The sequence below is a fragment of the Leptonychotes weddellii genome, chromosome 12 (genome assembly GCF_054177405.1).
Source record: "Leptonychotes weddellii isolate Sample4059 chromosome 12, ASM5417740v2, whole genome shotgun sequence".
Taxonomy (NCBI): Eukaryota; Metazoa; Chordata; class Mammalia; order Carnivora; family Phocidae; genus Leptonychotes; species Leptonychotes weddellii.
The window spans coordinates 86,252,880-86,272,137 of record NC_138380.1 but is presented as its reverse complement, the minus strand read 5'-3'; the positions used below and the strand labels follow the sequence as shown (position 1 = coordinate 86,272,137).

The 19,258-nt window shown below is 35.0% G+C and overlaps 1 protein-coding gene and 1 long non-coding RNA gene across 14 annotated transcripts in view; both read left to right on the top strand.

The window, feature by feature from the left end:
* The window catches only part of LOC145716614 (uncharacterized), a 341,468-nt gene that overhangs the window by 289,714 nt on the left and 32,496 nt on the right, over positions 1-19,258 (top strand). The gene's annotated exons all lie outside the window — the stretch shown is intronic.
* Positions 1-19,258, top strand: part of COA1 (cytochrome c oxidase assembly factor 1) — a 119,737-nt gene that overhangs the window by 72,062 nt on the left and 28,417 nt on the right. For 5 of the 13 annotated variants that reach the window (XM_081800778.1, XM_081800774.1, XM_081800784.1 and 2 more), the window contains 2 exons: positions 7,232-7,384; positions 12,558-12,753. The exons of 4 other annotated variants lie outside the window; for them this stretch is intronic. The gene's annotated coding sequence lies outside the window, so the exon portion shown is untranslated. Of the gene's footprint in view, positions 1-5,917; positions 6,235-7,231; positions 7,385-12,557; positions 12,754-19,258 lie in introns of those variants that run through there. 4 more of the 13 variants (XM_081800785.1, XM_081800779.1, XM_081800776.1 and 1 more) reach the window with 3 other exon arrangements.

Below are 19,258 nucleotides of genomic sequence, written 5' to 3'. Positions count from 1 at the left end.
TGGCAACCACTAGTTTCTTCTCCATGAGTCTTTTTTTTCTTTGTTCTTGTTATTTATTTATTTGTTTTGTTTTTTTTAGATTCTACATATAAGTGTGAAATAATATGGTATTTTTCTTTCTCTGACTCATTTCACTTAGCATAATACCCGTTAGGTCCATCCATGTTATCACAAATAGCAAGATTTGATCCCTTTTTATGGCTGAGTAATACTCCATTGTACACACACACACACTCCACATCTTCTTTATCCATTCATCTATTAGTGGACACTCAGGTTTGTTTCCATATTTTGGCTTTTGTAAATAATGCTGCCATAAACAGGGGTACAAGTATCATTTCAAATTAGTATTTTCTTCGGGGAAATACTCAGAAGTTGAAGGACTGGAGTGTATGATACTTCTATTTTTAGTTTTTTGAGGAACCTCCATACTGTTTTCCAGAGAGGCTGCACCAGTTTACAATCCCACCAACAATGCATGAAGGTTCCCTTTTCTCAACACTTGTTATTTCTTCAATACTAGTGATTCTAACTGGTATGAGGTGTCATCTCATTACAGCTTTGATTTGAATTACTCCAGTGATTAGTGATGTTGAGCATCTTTTCATTTGTCTCTTGACCATCTGTAATGGCTTCTTTGGAAAAATATCTATTCAGGTCCTCTGCCCATTTTGAAATCTGATTATTTGGACTTTTTTGGTGTTGTTATAGGAGTTCTTTATATATATTTTGGGTATTAATCCCTTATAAGATACATCATTTGCAGATACCTTCTTCCATTCAGTAGGTTGTCTTTTGTTGATGGTTTCTTTCACTGTGCAAAAACCTTTTAGTTTGATGTAGTTCCAATTGTTTCCCTTGCCTGAGGAGGCAGATCCAAAAAAGAATTGCTACGACTAAGAATTTACTGCCTGTATTAGGAGTTTTATGGTTTCACGTCTTAGCTTTAGGTCCAAAACCCATTTTGAGTTTATTTTTATGTAAGTTGTAAGAAAGTGGTCTAATTTTGTTCTTTTTCACGTAGCTGTCCAGTTTTTCCAGCACAATTTATTGAAGAGAATGTTGTTTCCCCACCTAATATTTTTTTTAAGATTTTATTTATTTATTTGACAGAGAGCACAAGCAGGGGGAGTGGGAGAGGGAGAAGCAGACTCCCTGCCAAGCAAGGAGCCCGATGCACAGGACTCGATCCCAAGACTTTGGGATCATGACCTGAGCTAAAGGCAGATGTTTAACCGACTGAGCCACCCAGGCGTCCCTTCCCGACTTAATTTTCTTGCCTTCAGTGTCATTGATAAATTGACCCGTACGTGTGGGTTTATTTCTGGGCTCTCAATTCTGTTCCATTGATCTGTGTGTCTATTTTGTGCTAGTACCATACTGTTTTGATAACTATAGCTTTGTAGTTGAGTTTGAAATCTAGAATTACGAGGTTTCCAGCTTTTTTCTTCTTTCTCAAGATTGCTTTGGCTATTCTTTTGTGGTTCCATGTGAATTTTAGGATTGTTTTTTCAGTGTCTGTGAAAAATGCCATTGGTATTTTGATAGGGATTGCATTGAATTTGCAGAATGCTTAGAGTAGAATGGCATTTTAACAATGTTAATTCTTCTAATCCATGAGCATGGAATGTCTTTTTTTTTTTTTAAGATTTTCTTTATTTGAGGTAGAGTGAGAGAGAGAAAGAGAGAGAGCATAGGCGGGGAGGGGGGAGAGGGACAGAGGGAGAGGTTGAGAAGCAGACTCCCCGCTGAGCAGGGAGCCTGATGTGGGGCTCGATCCCAGGACCCTGGGATCATGACCTGAGCTGAAGGCAGACACTTAACCGACTGAGCCACTCAGGTGCCCCTTGGAATGAATGTCTTTCCATTTGTTTGTGTCATCTTTGATATCTTTCATGAGTGTCTTAAAGTTTTTAGAGTATAGGTCTTTTACCTCTTTGGTTAAATTTATTCCTAGGTATTTTATTCTTTTTGATGCAATTGTAAATTGGATTGTTTTTCAGTTTTTCTTTCTGCTTATTAGTGTATAGAAATGCAATATTTCTGTATATTGGTTTCATAGCCTGCAACTTCACTGAATTAATTTGTTCAATTTTGTGTGTGTGTGTGTGTGTGTGGAGTCTTTAAGGTTTTCTGATTATAGTAACATGTCATCTGTGCATGGTACTGTCTTCAAATTTACTTCTTCCTTACCAATTTGGATGCCTTTATTTATTCATTTTTTTCGTCTGATAGGTGTAGCTAGGACTTCCAGTACTATGTTGAATAGAAGTAGTGAGGGTGGACATCCTTGTCTTATTCCTGATCTTAGAGGAAAAGCTTTCAGATTTTCACTATTGCACATGATGTTAGCTGTGGTTTTGATATATGGCCTTTACCATGTTAAGGTATGTTCCTTCTGTAGCCACTTTGTTGCAGGTTTTCATTGTGAATGGATGTTGAATTTTGTCAGATGCTTCTGCATCTGTTGAGGTGATCATATGATTTTTGTCCTTCGTTTTGTTAATTTGGTGTATCACATTGATTGATTTGTGCATATTGAACCATCTTTGTGTCCCTGGAAGAAATCCCACTTATTTGAAGTAAATGATCCTTTTAATGTGTTTTTAAATTCGATTTGCTAATATTTTGTTGAGGATTTTTGCATCTGTGTTCATCAGGGATATTGGCCTGTAATTTTCTTTATTTCTTTTTTTTTTTGTAGTGTCTTTGTGTTTGGTATCCCATAATGCTGGTATCATAGAATGAATTGGGAAGCATTCCTTCCTCTTGAATTTTTTGGAATAATTTTTGAAGCATAGGCATTAACTCTTCTTTAAATGTTTGGTAGAATTTACCTGTGAATGAATTTCCTGGCCTTTAGTTTCTTGGGAGTTTTTTTGTTTTTGTTTTTGAGAGAGAGTGCGTGTGTAAGAGATGGGGGAGGGTGGGGAGGAGCAGAGAGAGAGAGAGAGTATCACAAGGAGGCTCCACATTAAGCATGGATCCCAGCATGGGGCCCGATCTCACAACCTGAGCTGAAACCAAGAGCCTGACGCTCAACTGACTGAGCCCTCCAGACATCCTGGGAGTAATGATTCAATATCATCACTAGTAATTGGTCTGTTCAGATTTTCTGTTTCTTCCTGATTCCGTCTTGGAAGATTTTATGTTTCTAGGAATTGATTCATTTCTTCCAGGTTGTCCAATTTATTGGCATATAATTTTTCATAGTCATCTCTTATAATCCTTTGTATTTCTCTGGTGTCAGTTGTAATTTCTCCTCTTTTATTTCTGATTTTATTTATTGAGTCCTCTCTTTTTACTTGCTGAGTCTGGCTAAATGTTTATCAATTTTGTTTATCTTTTCCAGAGAACTAGCTTTTAGTCTCATTGATCTTTTCTGTTGTTTTTTAAGTCTCTGTTTCATTAGTTTCCACTCCGATCTTTATTATTTTCTTCCCTCTACTAGCTTTGGGCTTTGTTTTTTCTTTTTTAGTTCCTTAGGTGTGAGGTTAGATTGTTTATTTGAGATTCTTATTGTTTCTTGAGGTAGGCCTATATTGCTGTAAACTTCCCTCTTAGAACTGCTTTTGCTGCATCTCAAAGATTTTGAACTATAATGTTTCCATTTTCATTTGACTGCAGGTATTTTTTGATTTCCTCTATTTCTTTGTGAACCCATTGGCTGTTTAGTAACATTTTATTTAGCCCACATGTGTTTGTGTTTCTTCCAGCTTTTTCCTAGTAATTGATTTTTAGCTAAATACTATTGTGGTTGGAAAAGATGCTTGATATGATTTCAGTCATCTTGAATTAATTGAGATTTGGTTTATGGCCTAACATGTTCCATGTTTACCTTAAAGACTGTGTATTCTGCTATTTCTGGATGGGATATTCTTTATTATCTGTTAACCCCAACTGGTTTAATATATCATTCAAAGCCACTGTTTCCTTAATGTGTTACTATCTGAATGATCTATCCCTGATGTAAGTGGGGTGTTAACATCCCTTCCTGTTACCGGATTACTGCCAGTTTCTTCCTTTTTATCTGTTAACACATGGATTATATATTTAGATGCTCCTCCTATGTTGGGTGCAGAGATAGTTACAGTTGTAATACCTCTTATTGAATTGATTCCTTTATCGTTATGTTATGAACTTTTTTGTCTCTTGTTGCAGTCTTTGTTTTAAAGTTTATTTTGTTTGATGTGAGTATTGCTATCCTAGCATTTTGTTGTTCTATTTGCATGGAATATCCATCCCTTCACTTTTAATTTGTATATGCCTTTAGGTCTGAAGTGAGTCTCTTGTAGGCAGGAAGCTTATAAATGGATCTTGTTTTTTTTACCCATTCAGTTACCCCATGTATTTTGATTAGAGTGTATGGTCCATTTAGATTTAAAGTAATTATTGATAGGTTTTTACTTATTTCCATTTTGTTAATTGTTTTCTGGTTGGTCTTGTAGTTCTTCTCTGTTCCTTTCTTCGTCTCTTGCTCTCTTCCCTGTGTTTGATGGATTTCTTTAGTGTTAATGCTTGGATTTGTTTCTCTTTATTTTTTGTCTGTAGTATAGGTTTTTGGTTTGAGGTTACCATGAAGGTCATATATAACATCTTATGCATAGAGCAGTCTATATTAAGTTGATGGTTGCTTAAGTTTGAATACATTCTAGAAGCCCTATATTTTTACTCTCCCCTCCATGTTTTATGTATATGATGTAATATTTTATACTTTTTAATTTTGTGTATCCCTTTACTAATATTTGTAGATATAATTGATTTTACTTTTTTGATTTAACCTTAATACTAATTTTGCAAATGGTTGGTACTTTTACTATGTATTTGCTTTTACCACTGGAATTTCTTCCTTTCATAATTTTCTTATTTATAGTTATGGACTTTTCTTTCCACTTAAAGAATTCCCTTTAACATTTCTTGTTAGGGCTGTGTAGTGATGATGAATTCACTTTTAACTTTTGTTTATTTGGGAAAGTCTTTTATTTCTTCTTCAGTTCTGAATGATATCTGTGGCAGGTAGCATTTTTTGGCTGAAGTTTTTTTTTTTCCTTTCAATGTTTTGAATATATTGTGCTACTTTCTTCTGGACTGCAGTGTTTCTTCTGAAAATTTGCCTGATAGCCTTATGAGGTTTCCCTTGTATGTATTTTCTTTTCTCTGGCTGGTGTTTAGATTCTCTCTTTATCTTTAATTTTTGTCATTTTAACTATTATGTGTTTTGGTGTTGACCTCCTTGGGCTCTTCTTATTTGAGTCTCTCTCTACTTCCTGGACCTGGATGTCTCTTTCCTTCCCTAGATTAGGAAAGTTGTCAGATACTATTTCTTCAAATAAATTTTCTGCCTCTTCTCTCTCACTTCTCCTTCTGGGACCCCAATAAATATGAATGTTACTATTCTTGATGTTGTCACAGAGGTGAACCCTGCCTTCCAGATCGCTTATCCATTCTTCTTCATCCTTTAAGCTGCTGTTGATTCCCTCTAGTGTATTTTTCATTTTAGTTATTGTATTCTTTAGTTCTGACTGGCTCTTTTTTAGGTATTCTCTTTGTTGAATTCTCAGAGTTCACCCACTCTTCTCTGAAGTCCAGTGAGTGTCCATATGACCATTCCTTTGAACTCTTTATTAGGCATATTGCTTTTTTTTTTTTTAAGATTTTATTTATTTGACAGAGAGAGACACAGCGAGAGAGGGAACACAAGTAGGCGAAGTGGGGGAGGGAGAAGCAGGCTTCCCGCGGAGCAGGGAGCCTGATGCGGGGCTTGATCCCAGGACCCCGGGATCATGACCTGAGCTGAAGGCAGACGCTTAACGACTGAGCCACCCAGGCGCCCCTATATCTGTTTTTGTTCTTGTTGTAGATGGCTATATGCAGCTGTACCTAGTCCTGACTAATGAAACAGGGTGCTAGAAGAGGCCCAAGTTTTTATTCTGGATGACTGAACAAAGGGTGATGCATTGGGTCAAGAACAAATAAGCTAGGAACTTCTGGGAACAGATAATCCTATTAAACAATTATACACTGACATGGATAAGTCTCTGCAATTAAATTTTTTTTTTAAATCATGAAAACATTCAACCTGTATTTGAATCTTTTTTTTTTTTCTTTTGTTTTCTTAGGTGTAAACATTGATCTCATGCTTTAATAACTTTAGGAATTTGATGACTAGTCATACATCATGGTGGAGTTCTGAAGTATAAGGGCTCTTTCTGCTTCATTTTTCTGTTAATGGAGGTATAGGTCTTAATCACAACATTCTTGAATTACAAAGAAATTTTTAAGTTTGGGGATCCTCACAAGATAAATTGAAATAAAACATGGAAGAATGCATCACGTGTTGGAACTATTTATGAAGTGCTATTTTTACTTCGGATTATGTCTTTTCCCTCAGTCACTAACTCTTAACCTTTATCACATGTTTTGAACTTTTTTTTTTAAAAAAATATTTTTATTTATTTATTTGACAGAGAAAGAGAGAGAGCACAAGCAGGGGGAGCGGCAGGCAGAGAGAGAGGGAGAAGCAGGCTTTCTGCTGAGCAGAAAGTGTGACATGGGGCTCAATCCCAGGACACTGGGATCATGACCTGAGTCAAAGACAGACACTTAACTGACTGAGCCACCCAGGCACCCCTGTTTTAAACTTTCATGTCAAAATTATTGTTGAGCACACCTAGGGAAAGTTAAATTGAATTTACATTTTTGGCATTATTTATTATCAAACTTTTAAATGACAGTAATTTTGGAGTGTAGATTTCACTTTGCTTTTTATTTTTTTTTAATTTTTTTTTAAAGATTTTATTTATTTATTTGACAGAGAGATAGAGAGAACAAGTAGGCAGAGAGGCAGGCAGAGGGAGAGGGAGAAGCAGGCTCCCCACTGAGCAGGGAGCCCGATGCGGGGCTCGATCCCAGGACCCCGGGATCATGACCTGAGCCGAAGGCAGCCGCTTAACTGACTGAGCCACCCAGGCGCCCCTCACTTTGCTTTTTAATTCTTCAGGCTAGTCAAGGAATTTTTAGGATGCAAGTATATTTTTAATTTATCTTCTCCCTCTGATCTTTCTCCCTCCAGAAAAATATGATGGATTTGTGGTGATAGTTTTAAGCTTACAGCCATCAAGGAAACATTTAAAATGTCTTTAGGCAAGCTTGTTTTCCCTATCTTCTTGTCTGGTTGTGATAAAAGCTGAGTGTCTCTTTTTATAACTTTTTAAAAATATGTCTTCTTTAGATGCTGGCAAACAAGTTGAAATTTGAATGACCTGTGAAATCTTTCATGGAGATGACTGTCTGGGAAAAGGAAACTCTAGGACAGATTTTGAGCTAGAGCTGATGTAATGCATCCCAGGGAAACAGTGCTTGGAACTCAGGTAGCTTTAAGCAGGTAAGTTAATAGCAGAGTAAATTTGCCAGAAACAAGCATGTATAAAAGATTAAAAGAAAAGGAAACAGTAAGACCATTGATAACAAAATACAGGGAGCAGGATTCAGGGCCTTTGTGGAAATCTGTAGAGGCCAGAGGCTCTAAAAGTTGAGACTGCTTCATTTTTCTTTTGATGTGACAGTCTTAAAAAAAACAATAATAAGGCTCAGGCTGGGACCAACATGGAAACTCACTTATATCACTGTTTGTTTTTTTTTTTAATATTTGTATTATAGCACAGGGCGGTGTCATATACACGAGGCCTTTTTCTGTGCAAACTGCATTTCACTGAAAACAAAGACAGGCTTGCTTGAAACTGAATTGACAGCTTTGTGGCTGTAAAGATAAATATAGCACTTTTCAGGTAGTGAATTCATGAATAATCAATGAGCCAGCAAAGGACGAAAAGTGGCAGATGGCAGCCTGGTGTGTATTAAGTGTGATTGTCACATTCCCTGCCCCTTTTTCCCTTCTCTAATTTATTGAAGGAAACAAAGCCAGCCTCATGTAGCCAGAACACAGTATCTCTGAAAAAGTCTACTTAGGCAAAGTGTTAACAGGGAAGTTTATTCATTAAATGTCTCCCTACTGCTTGGCTGTTTTAATAGTCTAGCCCAAATTGTTTGTGTTAATTGAAATTTTATTCAGAATGAAAATTTGACTTGAATTCTTGAAGTAGTTTTTGTTTTTTAAAATTACTATTACATCAGTATTTCCAAATAAGTAACACTTACTGCTAATTTGCCAGAATGTTTCTCTAAATAAACCACAAATATATTATAGCTGTGTTTTCATGCCTTCAACTAGGATATAAAACAAACTAGAGAAGGCATTCTTAATTTCCCTTTGTATCAACCAACACTTCTTTGACAATACTGATTTTATTATTTTTAACAAAAAATAACCAGTTTTAATGGAAATTCTTTGGTAAAACTGGAAGTTTCTAGAATAGTGTTCTAAGGAACTGTTAATGGGGAGGTATTTGTTCACAACCCAAGTAATAACTCTACCACTTGGAAACATCAGTCTTCCTTGGTGTCTAACGAAGGGTGAGGTGTTTAGTCCACTGAGTCTGTTTGCATCTTGCGTTTGTCTGGCTTTGTGCTAAGGATCTGATTCTGAAAGATTTAACATTGGAGGGTCTCTAGATTAACCTGATTCTGCAGTTCCCTCAGGTCCACTCGAGTCTTCCCAAACCCTTTGAAATTGGCAGAGGAATTAGCAGTAAGTTTTGATAAAGTACATGTGGTAGAAAGAATTACTGTCTGTTTTGAGTGGTTCCTCCCAACTCCCACCAAAAAAGGTTCTGGAAACATGTTCTTAGAATTGTAGGTTCCCATATGAACATGGAATATAGCAAGTTTTCTGTTAAAGGGCTTTTAATATTAAGGAATCAGCAGAGCAGTACATTAATTATTTTATTCTAGTGGTAAAAGTGAGCCACTGATTAGCATCTGGCTTTATTCAAATTCATTGTAAGATTCCTTGATAAGATTTTTCAGGTAAATTCTCTTGAACTGTGTACCAGTAGCATTCCCTCCCCCCTATGTGTAATTAACTTTCCCCGTGTGACATCATCCCCCTATAATTCAGAGTAGTGAATGGTCATGAGATATTTAGCAGGTAATTTGTTACATCTAGGAATTGGATTAAGTTTGTCATTAGTTTACTTTTACAATACAAATTAGGGTAGACTTACACTTAATTTTATAATAGTTTTTCGACTTGTTTCCTTGAGCATGGGGAGGAGGAGATGGTGTTACTGTGAATGCACTTACTTATTCTATAGCCTGGCATGTATGTGTGCATTTAAATGTCATGTGGCATGTGTGTTGGAGAAGAAAAAAATATGAAGGGCTACTCTTGTGTAAACGGTGTTGAAGAAAAACGAAGTGTAATAGCTGTTGAAAAATAAACTTGGCCCATAACCTTTAACCTTTAAAATTACCTTCAACCAAGCAACTCCATCAGTTTATCAGCAGTTTAGAAAATGCCTAATACTTATGCCATGGTTCAGCTATGGAAAGCATGGACTGGGTTGGAATGTGAGTGGTCATGGGAAGCCTGCCCTTAAAAATCCTGAAGATAAGCCCTATTGCTGAATTGTGTATATTTACTCCCTCTGTGACTAACTCAGTAAAGCCTATTCATCAAGGAAATCTTGTCCTTGACTCAGGTCCATTTGTCACAAATCATACACTTCAACTTTAGGATTACGTCAGGCTGAAATTATGAACAAAGCATGTTGCTATGTTCATTCTTTTATAACACAAAGAGTGGCTTATCATCAAATTGCCTACGGTAGTTATCACCAGCAGTTTTATGTATTTAGGGTAATTTCTGCCAACTCTTCCTGAAAGCTATTGAGCTTTCACTTTTGGAACAAGAAATAAAGAATCCCTGTTGTGTATTAAAATGCTTAATTTGCCAAACATTGTATTATGCTGAACCCAAAACAAGTTAATACAGTTTCTACTTGTGGGTAAACACAGAGTACTGTTAGGAAGATATAACACACATGAGACAGAAGAAAAGCTTACCCAGAGCTGAATTTTAAGAACAGTTTTGATTTTTATCAAAAACCATCTTAGTCGTTAGAGGTTTATAATCTATAAAACAGAAGTGATAGAGCTACCATTGGGTGGGGGAGGAGGAAGGCACATTTAAAAATTCTATTTAAGAAGCCATTATTGAACCTCTTTTTTGTTTCAGAAATTCTTTGATGGTCACTGGGGTTACAAACCTGATTATACCCCCAAGATACTCAGATGTATAGGATGACACGAGCAGCTCTCAACTGCCTTGCCCTTTACAGATTCCAGATTGTTTTTATGATATCTCCATTATTCTTTATAGCAGAACTGTTGGGGCTTTACAGTTCATAGGCCCAGAGAGATTAAATGAAGAATTGAGTAGGTATTTAGTCCGACTGCTGTGTTTCTGCAGTATCTTTGGGATATGCTAACTAACCAAATGAGGAATTAGCTAAACTATTAATAAGCCATGCAGAGGTGCACAAGGGACCTTTAGAATATATCCTGTCTTGGTCTTCGAGTGACTTTGCTGGGATAAAATGGTGCAGCAAAGCCATTTAGTAGTTTGATAATATTTAAAAAATGAGATATTTATTTTTCTTTATATTATGACAGATATTTAAGTGCATAATGTGCATGAGACATTGTATTTATTGACTATTCTGTTTGGTTCTGTTGTCACTCTTAGTAATTTAAGCATGCTTAATGCAGAAGATTTGAAAGTACAGATAAATATGAAGATCCAGAAAAAGTTACCTCTGCCTCTCATCACCTAGAAGTTCTGAACATTTTTATCCATTTCCTCAGGTTCCTTTTTATCCTTAAAAAATAGGTCCTAGGGGCGCCTGGGTGGCTCAGTCGGTTAAGCGACTGCTTTCGGCTCAGGTCATGATCCTGGAGTCCCTGGATCGAGTCCCACATCGGGCTCCCTGCTCAGCGGGGGGTCTGCTTCTCCCTCTGACCCTCTTCCCTCTCGTGCTCTCTGTCTCTCATTCTCTCTCTCTGAAATAAATAAATAAAATCTTTAAAAAAAAAAAATAGGTCCTATTTTATAGAGACGATGATTGAATTCTACTATTATGTAGGAACTTTCCCCTCACATTGAATATAGTTAATATTTCTTGGACATTTATTATATGTTTGGCTCAGAGGTAATATAGTATTATTTTATATTTTTATTTTTAAAGATTTTTATTTTTTATTCATGAGTGAGAGAGAGGCAGAGGGAGAAGCAGGCTCCCCGCGGAGGAGGGAGCCCGATGCGGGGCTCGATCCCAGGACCCCAGGATCATGACCTGAGCCGAAGGCAGCCGCTTAACCGATTGAGCCACCCAGGCTCCCCTGTTTTATATTTTAAAGATGTGTTTTTCATATACATTAAAATACATGCAAAAGAACCTATGTATCACATATATGTTACGGATTTCTGTGAATGGATCACCTAATGTAAGAACAATGTGAGAACCTAGAATAAATACTATTGAAGAGTGGCAGAATATGCCACCTAAGAATATGCCACTGTGGCATAAGGATTATTTTTAGCTAAAGGCACTGGAAAAACAGCAGGTACAAAGAAGGGTGCTCTGACCTTCCAAATGAAAGATGCCCTCCCTATGCAGGGAGCAAACATTCTTATCACCAAAGTCAGGAGTTGAGACTGAGTACTCTGTACAAAGAGACCTTGTTAAAATAATTCCTATTTTCCTTTATGTTTGCCATATATCTTAGTTATTTTATAAGATTTGTATGCTTTTCTCCTGTTAATCTGTCTTTTAACTAGTCAGTTTAATTCTCAGGCCCAGCTGGAGACTCTAAGATGGTAGAGGTAAAATTTTACCTCCCCATCAGAAATACTACTGTCCTCAATTTTATCTTTTTTTTTTTTTGCCTTTTAAATTTTTATTATTTTACCTTATTTTTTCAATTTAATTTAATTTTTTAGGATTTATTTTTTTATTGAAGAATAATTGACATACAGTGTTGTACTAGTTCAGGTGTATAACAGTGATTTACTATTTATATACATTACAAAATGGTCACTACAATATCTCGTTACCGTCTGTCAGTATACAGAGTTCTTACAATATTATTAACTATATTCCCTATGCTGTATATTACTTCCTGTGTTTATTTTATAACTGGAATATTGTACCTCTTAATCTTCTTCACCAATTTGGTCTGTCACCACCACCACCCCCCTCCCCCACTCCAGCAAGCACCATTTTTTTCTCTATGACTGTGTTTCTGTTTTGTTTGTTCATTTGTTTCGTTCTTTGGATTCTACATATAAATGAAATCATACAGCATTTGTCTTTCTCTGTCTGACTTATTTCACGTAGCGTAACACCCTCTAGGTCAGTTCATATTGTTGTGAATGGCAAGATTTCATTCCTTTTTATGGCTGAGTAATGTTCCATTGTGTAAATTTACCACATCTTCTTTACCCATTTATCCATCAGTGGACCTAAGTTGCTGCCATACCTTGCCTATTGTAAATAATGCTGCAGTGAACATAGGAGTGCCTGTGTCTTGTTGTATTAGTGTTTTCATTTTCTTTTTTTTTTTGAAGATTTTTTTTTTTTTTTTTTTTTATTCATGAGAGACAGAGTGAGAGAGAAAGGCAGAGGGAGAAGCAGGCTCCCAAGGAGCAGGGAGCCCGATGCGGGACTTGATCCCAGGACCCTGAGATCATGACCTGAGCCGAAGGCAGACGCTTAACCATCTGAGCCACCCAGGTGCCCAGTGTTTTCATTTTCTTTGGATGAATACCCAGAAGAGGAATTGCTGGATTGTATGGTATTTTCTACTTTTAATTTTTTGAGGAACCTCCATACTGTTTTCCATAGTGGCTGCACCAGTTTGCATTCTCACCAACAGTCCATGTGTGTCTCTTTTCTCCACATTCTCACCAACACTTGTTACTTATTTGTTGATTTGATGATAGCCATCCTGACAGGTGTGAGGTGATACCTCATTGAGGTTTTGATTTGCATTTACCTGATGATTAGAGATGTTGGGTATTGTTTTATGTGTCTGTAGGCCATCTCCATGTCTTCTTTGGAAAAATGTCTATTCAGGTCCACTGCCCATTTTTTAATTGGCTTGTTTTTTTTTTTAATATTGGGATGTATGAGTTTTTTTAATATATTTTGGATGTTAATTCCTTATCAGATATATCATTTGCAAATAGGTTGCTTTTTCATTTTGATGATTTCTTTTGCTGTGCAGTAAACTTTTTAGTTTAATGTAGCCCCTTTTAATGTTCTTGCCTGAGGAGACATATCTAAAAAAATGTTGCTAAGATCAATGTCAAAGAGTTAACTACTGTATTTTCTTCTAGGAGTTTTATGATATCAGGTCTTTAATCCATTTGGAGTTTATTTATGTATATGGTATAAGAAAATAGTCCAGTTTCATTCTTTTGCATTTAACAGTCCAGTTTTCCCAACACCATTTATGGAGGAGACTTCCCCATCTTATAGGAAGAGTGTTCAGATTTTCACTGAGCAGTATGATATTAGCTGTGTGTTTGTCATATATTGCCTTCATTATGTTGAGGCATGTTTCCTCTATACCCACTTTGTTGAGAGTTTTTATCATAAATTTATGTTGAATTTTGTCAAATGCTGTTTTGTCTGCATCTATTGAGATGATTGTATGGTTTTTGTCTTTCATTTTGTTAGTGGGGTGAATTACATTGATTGATTTGTGGATATTGAACTATCCTTGCATCCCTGGAATAAATCCCACTTGATCATGGTATATAATGCTTTTGATGTATTTTTTAAATTCATTTTGCTTATATTTTGTTGAGGATTTTTGCATCTATGTTCATCAGGGATTTTGGTCTGTAATTTTTTTTTTGTAATGTTTTTGTCTGGGTTAGTATCAGGGTAATGCTGGCCTCATAGAATGTATTTAGAAGCATTCCTTCTTAAATTTTTTGGAATAGTTTGAGAAGGATAGTTATTAACTTGTCTTTAAATGTTTGGTAGAATTTACCTGTGAAGCTGTCTGGTCCTAGACTTGTTTGCTGGGAGGTTTTTGTTTTTTTTGTTTTGTTTTGTTTTGTTTTTTAATTATTGATTCAATTTAATTACCAATCTATTCAGATTTTCTAATTCTTAATGATTCAGACATGGAAGTTTGTGTATGTTTCTAGGAATTTATCCATTTCTTCTAGGTTTTCCAATGTGTTGGCATATAACTCTTCATAGTAGTCTCTTTTGATCCTTTGTATTTCTGTGGTATCAATTATAACTTTCTTTTCTCATGTTATTTATTTGGAACCACTCGTTTTCTTGATGAGTTGGCTAAAGGGTTATCAGTTTTATCTTTTCAAAGAATCAGCTCTTAGTTTCATCAGTCTTCTCTATTTTTTTTTTAGTCTCTATTTCATTTATTTACACTCTAATCTTTATTATTTCCTTCTCTCTACTAACTTTGTGCTTTGTTTTTTCTCCTTTTTTTTCATTCTTTAGGTATAAAGTTGATTATTTATTAGAGATTTTCTTGTTTCTTTAGGTGGGTAAGGGCTGTATCATTATAAATTTCCCTGTTAGAACTGCTTTTTTGTGTTCCATAGATTTTGAAATGTGTTTTCATTTTCATTTGTCTCAAGATATTTTTTTATTTCCTGTTTGATTTCATTGACCCATTGATTGTTGATAGTGTTGTTTAATCTCCACATGTTTTTGTTTTTTCTTTGTAATTGATTTCTAGCTTCATACCATTGTTTTTGGAAAAGATGTATTATTTCATCCATCTTCTTAAATTTATTGAGACCCATTTTGTGGCCTCACATACAAATTATCCTTGAGAATGTTCCATGTGCATTTGAGAATAATGTGTATTCTGCTGTTTGCAAAAATTTCCTGCCATTATGTAGATTGTCTTTTCATTTTATTGATTGTTTCTTTTGCTGTCCAGAAGCTTTTAAGTTTGATATAGTCCAGCTTGTTGATTTTTGGTTTTGTTGTTTTGCTTTTGGTATCACATGCAAAAAACCATTTCCAAGACCCATGTCAAGGAGCTATTTCCCTATGTTTTTTTCTGGGCGTTTTGTGGTATCAAGTCTTACGTTTCAGTCTTTGATATATTTTGAGTTAATTTTTTTGAGTTTTATAAATGAGGAGTCCAGTTTCATTGTTCTGCTGTGTTTATCCAGTTTTCTCAGCAATATTTGTTGAAGAGATTATACTTTCTCCATTGAGTGTTCTTGGCTCCCTTATAGTGTATTATTTGACTCTATATGTTGGGTATTAATTCTGGGCTCTCTGTTATATTTTCTTGGTCTATGTGTCTATTTTTATACCAAACCATATTGTTTTAGTTACTATAGATCTGTAATACAGTTCAAAATCAGGAAATATAATTCCTCTGTTTTTGTTCTTCTTTCTCAGGATTGCCTTGACTATTCAAGGTCTTATGCATTTCCACACAAATTTTAAGATTGTGTTTTCTGTTTCTGTGAAGAATGCCATTGGGATTTTGATAGTGATTAAGTTGAATGTATAGATGGCTTTGTGTAGTATGGACAATTAATGATATTATTTCAGTTCATGAATATGGGATGTCTTTCCATTTGTTTCTTCTTTGATTTCTTTTAAGAAAGTCTTACACTTTTCATTTTATAGCTCTTTCCCGTCTTTGCTAAATTTATTTTTTGGTTTTTTGTTTTTTTTTAAGCTATTGTTAATGGGATAGGTTTTTGGTGTTTTTTTTTTTTTTTGGTTGTTTAATTATTAGTGCGAAATGTAACTGGTTTTCTGTGTTGATTTTATACCCTGAAACTCACTGAATTTTTAACTAGTTCCAGCAGTTTTGGGGTTGAATCTTTGCAGTTTTCTATATAAAAAAATCATGTTATCTGCAAATAACAACAATTTTACTTCTTCTTTTTTGACTTGGATGCTTTTTATTTCCTTTTCCTGCCTAATTGTTCTGTTTTGGTCTCCTAGTAATATGTGGAATATGACTGGTTATAGTGGGCATCCTTGTCTTGTTCCTGATCTTAGAAGAAAAGCTTTCTGTTTTTCACTTTTGAGTATGATGGTAGCTCTGAGTTTGTTGTATATGGCCTTTATTATGTTGAGGTGTGTGCTTTCTATAACCAATTTGTTGAGCATTTTTATCATGAAAAGATGTTGTATTTTGTGAAATGCTTCTTCTACATCTATTGATATGATCATGTGACTTTTATCTTTCATGCATTAATGTGATGTATTATACTTACTGATTTTCATATGCTGAATCCATCCTTGCATCCAGGGATAAATCCTTCTTGGTCATAGTGTATAATCCATTTAACATGTTCTTAAATTCAGTTTGCTAATATTTTGTTGAGAATTACTGCATGTTTATTCATTGGGGTATTGGTCGACAGTTTTCTTGTAGTACCCTTATGTGGCTTTGGAATCATGGTAATACTGGCTTTATAGAATGAGATTTGAAGTGTTCCCTCCTCTTCAGTTTTTTGGAAGAGTTTGAGAAGGGTTGACATTAATTTTTCTTTCTTTCTGGTAGAATTTGCCAGTTAAGCCATCTGGTCCTGGGGTTTTCTGTTTTGGGAGGTTTTTGATTGCTTATTCAATCTCTACTCATAATGGATCTATTCAGATTTTTTTTTTTTTTCTGATTCAGTCTTGGTAGATTATGTGCTTCAAGGAAATTTTATTTCTTTTATTGTATAATTTTTTGGTATATAATTGTTCGTGGAAGTCTTTATGATCATATATATTTCTGTAGTATCAGTTGTAGTATTTCCTCTTGCATTTCTAATTTTATTTATTTGAGTCTTCTCTTTTTGTTGGTTATTCTGCTAAAGTTTTATCAATTTTGTTTACCTCATAGAGAAACCAGCTTGTAGTTTTGTTGTGCCTTTCTATTGTTATATTTGTTTCAATTTCATTTATTTCTGCTCTGATCTTTGTTATTTCTTTCCTTCTGCTAACATGGGCTTTGTTCTTCTTGTAATTCCTTGAGGTATACAGTTAGGTTGTTTATTTGGGAGCTTTTTCTTAATATAGCGTTTATTGCTATAAACCTCCCAATTACAAATGCTTTTGCTGCATTCCATAAATGTAGTATATAACTATGTTTACTTTTTCTTTCTTTATGTTATGTTAATCACCATACATTACATCATTAGTTTTTGATGTAGTGTTCCATGATTCATTGTTATGTTTACTTTTTCATTTGTTTCAAGTTAATTTTTTTTTATTATTATTACCACCCATTTGTTCTGCAGGAGTGTGTTGTTTAATTTCCACACATTTGTGAATTTTCCAGGTTTCCTCCTTTTATTGACTTTCAGTTTCATAGCATTATGGTCAGATTGGTACGATTTCAATCTTTTTAAAATATGGTAAGAATTGTTTTGTGACCTAACATATCCATTTTTGAGGATGTCCCATGTGCCTATGAAAAGAAGGTATATGCTGCTGCTGTTGGATGGTATGTTCTGTAAATGTCTGGTAGGTCCATTTGGCCTAAAGTATAGTTTGAGTCCCAAGTTTCCCAATTAATTTACTGTCTGGATCATCTATCCATTGTAAAGTGGGATTATAAAGTCCCCTACTGTTATTGCATTGTTGTCTGCTTCATCTTTCATATCTGTTATATATGTCTTCTGTATTAGGTACTCCAATGTTGAGTGCATATATATATTTACAGTTGTTGTATCCTCTTGATTAAATGACCCCTTTATCATTATGTAATGATTTTTGTTTCTTGTTACAGTTTTGACTTAAAGTTAATTTTGTGTGATAATAAGGTTAGCTATCTGTTCTTTTTTGGTTTCCATTTGTGTTGAAATATCTTTTTCCATCTTTTCACATTGAGACTATGTGTGTCCTTAAGTATTAAGGAGTGTATTGTAGGCAGCATATAGTTGTGTCTTACTTTTATGCATATAGACCCTCTATTCTTTTGATTGGAGAATTTAACCCATTTATATTTAAAGTAATATTTGTAGGTGGTTATTAATAATGCCATCTTACTAATTTTTTTCTGGTTGTTTGTAGTTCCTTTGTTCCTTTCTTTCTCTCTTGTTGTCTTTCTTCTGAATTGATAACTTTCTGTAGTGGTATACTTTGGCTCCCTTTATTAAATCTTTTAGCTATGTAGGTTTTTGCTTGTGGTTTCCATGAGCCTTCCATAACATATCTTTTTTTTTTTTTTTAATTCAACTTAGTTAACGTGTAGTGTATTATTAGTTTCAGGGGTAGAATTTAGTGATTCATCGGTTGCATATAACACCCAGTGCTCATTACAGCAAGTGCCCTCCTTAATGCCCCCCACCCAATTACCCCATCCCCCCTTCCACCACCCCTCCAGCAACCCTCAGTTTGTTCCCTGTAGTTAAGAGTCTTTTATGGTTTGCCTCCCTCTCTGTTTTTATCTTATTTTATTTTTCTTTGCCTTCCCCTATGTTCATCTGTTTTGTTTCTTAAATTCCACATATGAGTGAAATCATATGATATTTGTCTTTCTCTGACTGACTTATTTTGCTTAGTGTAATACCCTCTAGTTCCATTCACGTCATTGCAGATGGCAAGGTTCCATTCTTTTTGATGGCTGAGTAATATTCCATGGTATATATACACCACCTCTTCTTTATTCATCTGTTGATGGATATCTGGGCTTCCATAATATATTTTACAGATATTTATCAGTCTATTTTAAACATTGCAACATAATTTTAATTGCATACAAAAAGCTCTACCCTTTTACTCTCCCTACATTTTGTGTTTTTGTTTTGATGATTTACATCTTTTCATATTGTGTATCTATTAACAAATTATTATACCTCTAGTTATTTTTAATACTTCTGTCCTTTATACTGGAGTTAAGTGATTTACAAACCACTGTATTACACTATTGGAGTTTTCTGAGTTTGACTGTAAACTTAACTTTACCGTGTGTTTCATGTTACTACTCAGCATCCTGACTTTTTAGCTTGAAAATCTTGTTCAACATTATTGGTAATGTAGATCTCAGGATGAGTAACTCCCTCAGCTTTTCTTTTGTCTGAGAACATCTTTACCTCTCCTTCTTCTGAAGGAAGCTTTACTGGAAAAAGTATTCTTGGTCGTCATTTTTTTTTTTCTTTCAGCACTTTGGGTATATCATCCTGTTCTCTCTCAAAGTATAAAATTTTGGCTTAGAAAGCCACTAATATCCTGTGGGATTCCCTTGTAAGTGACAAGCATCTTTTCTCTAGCTGCTCTCAAGATTCTCTCTTCGTGTCCTAATTTTGAACACTGTGTTATAATGTGTCTTTGAGAAGATATCTTTGCAT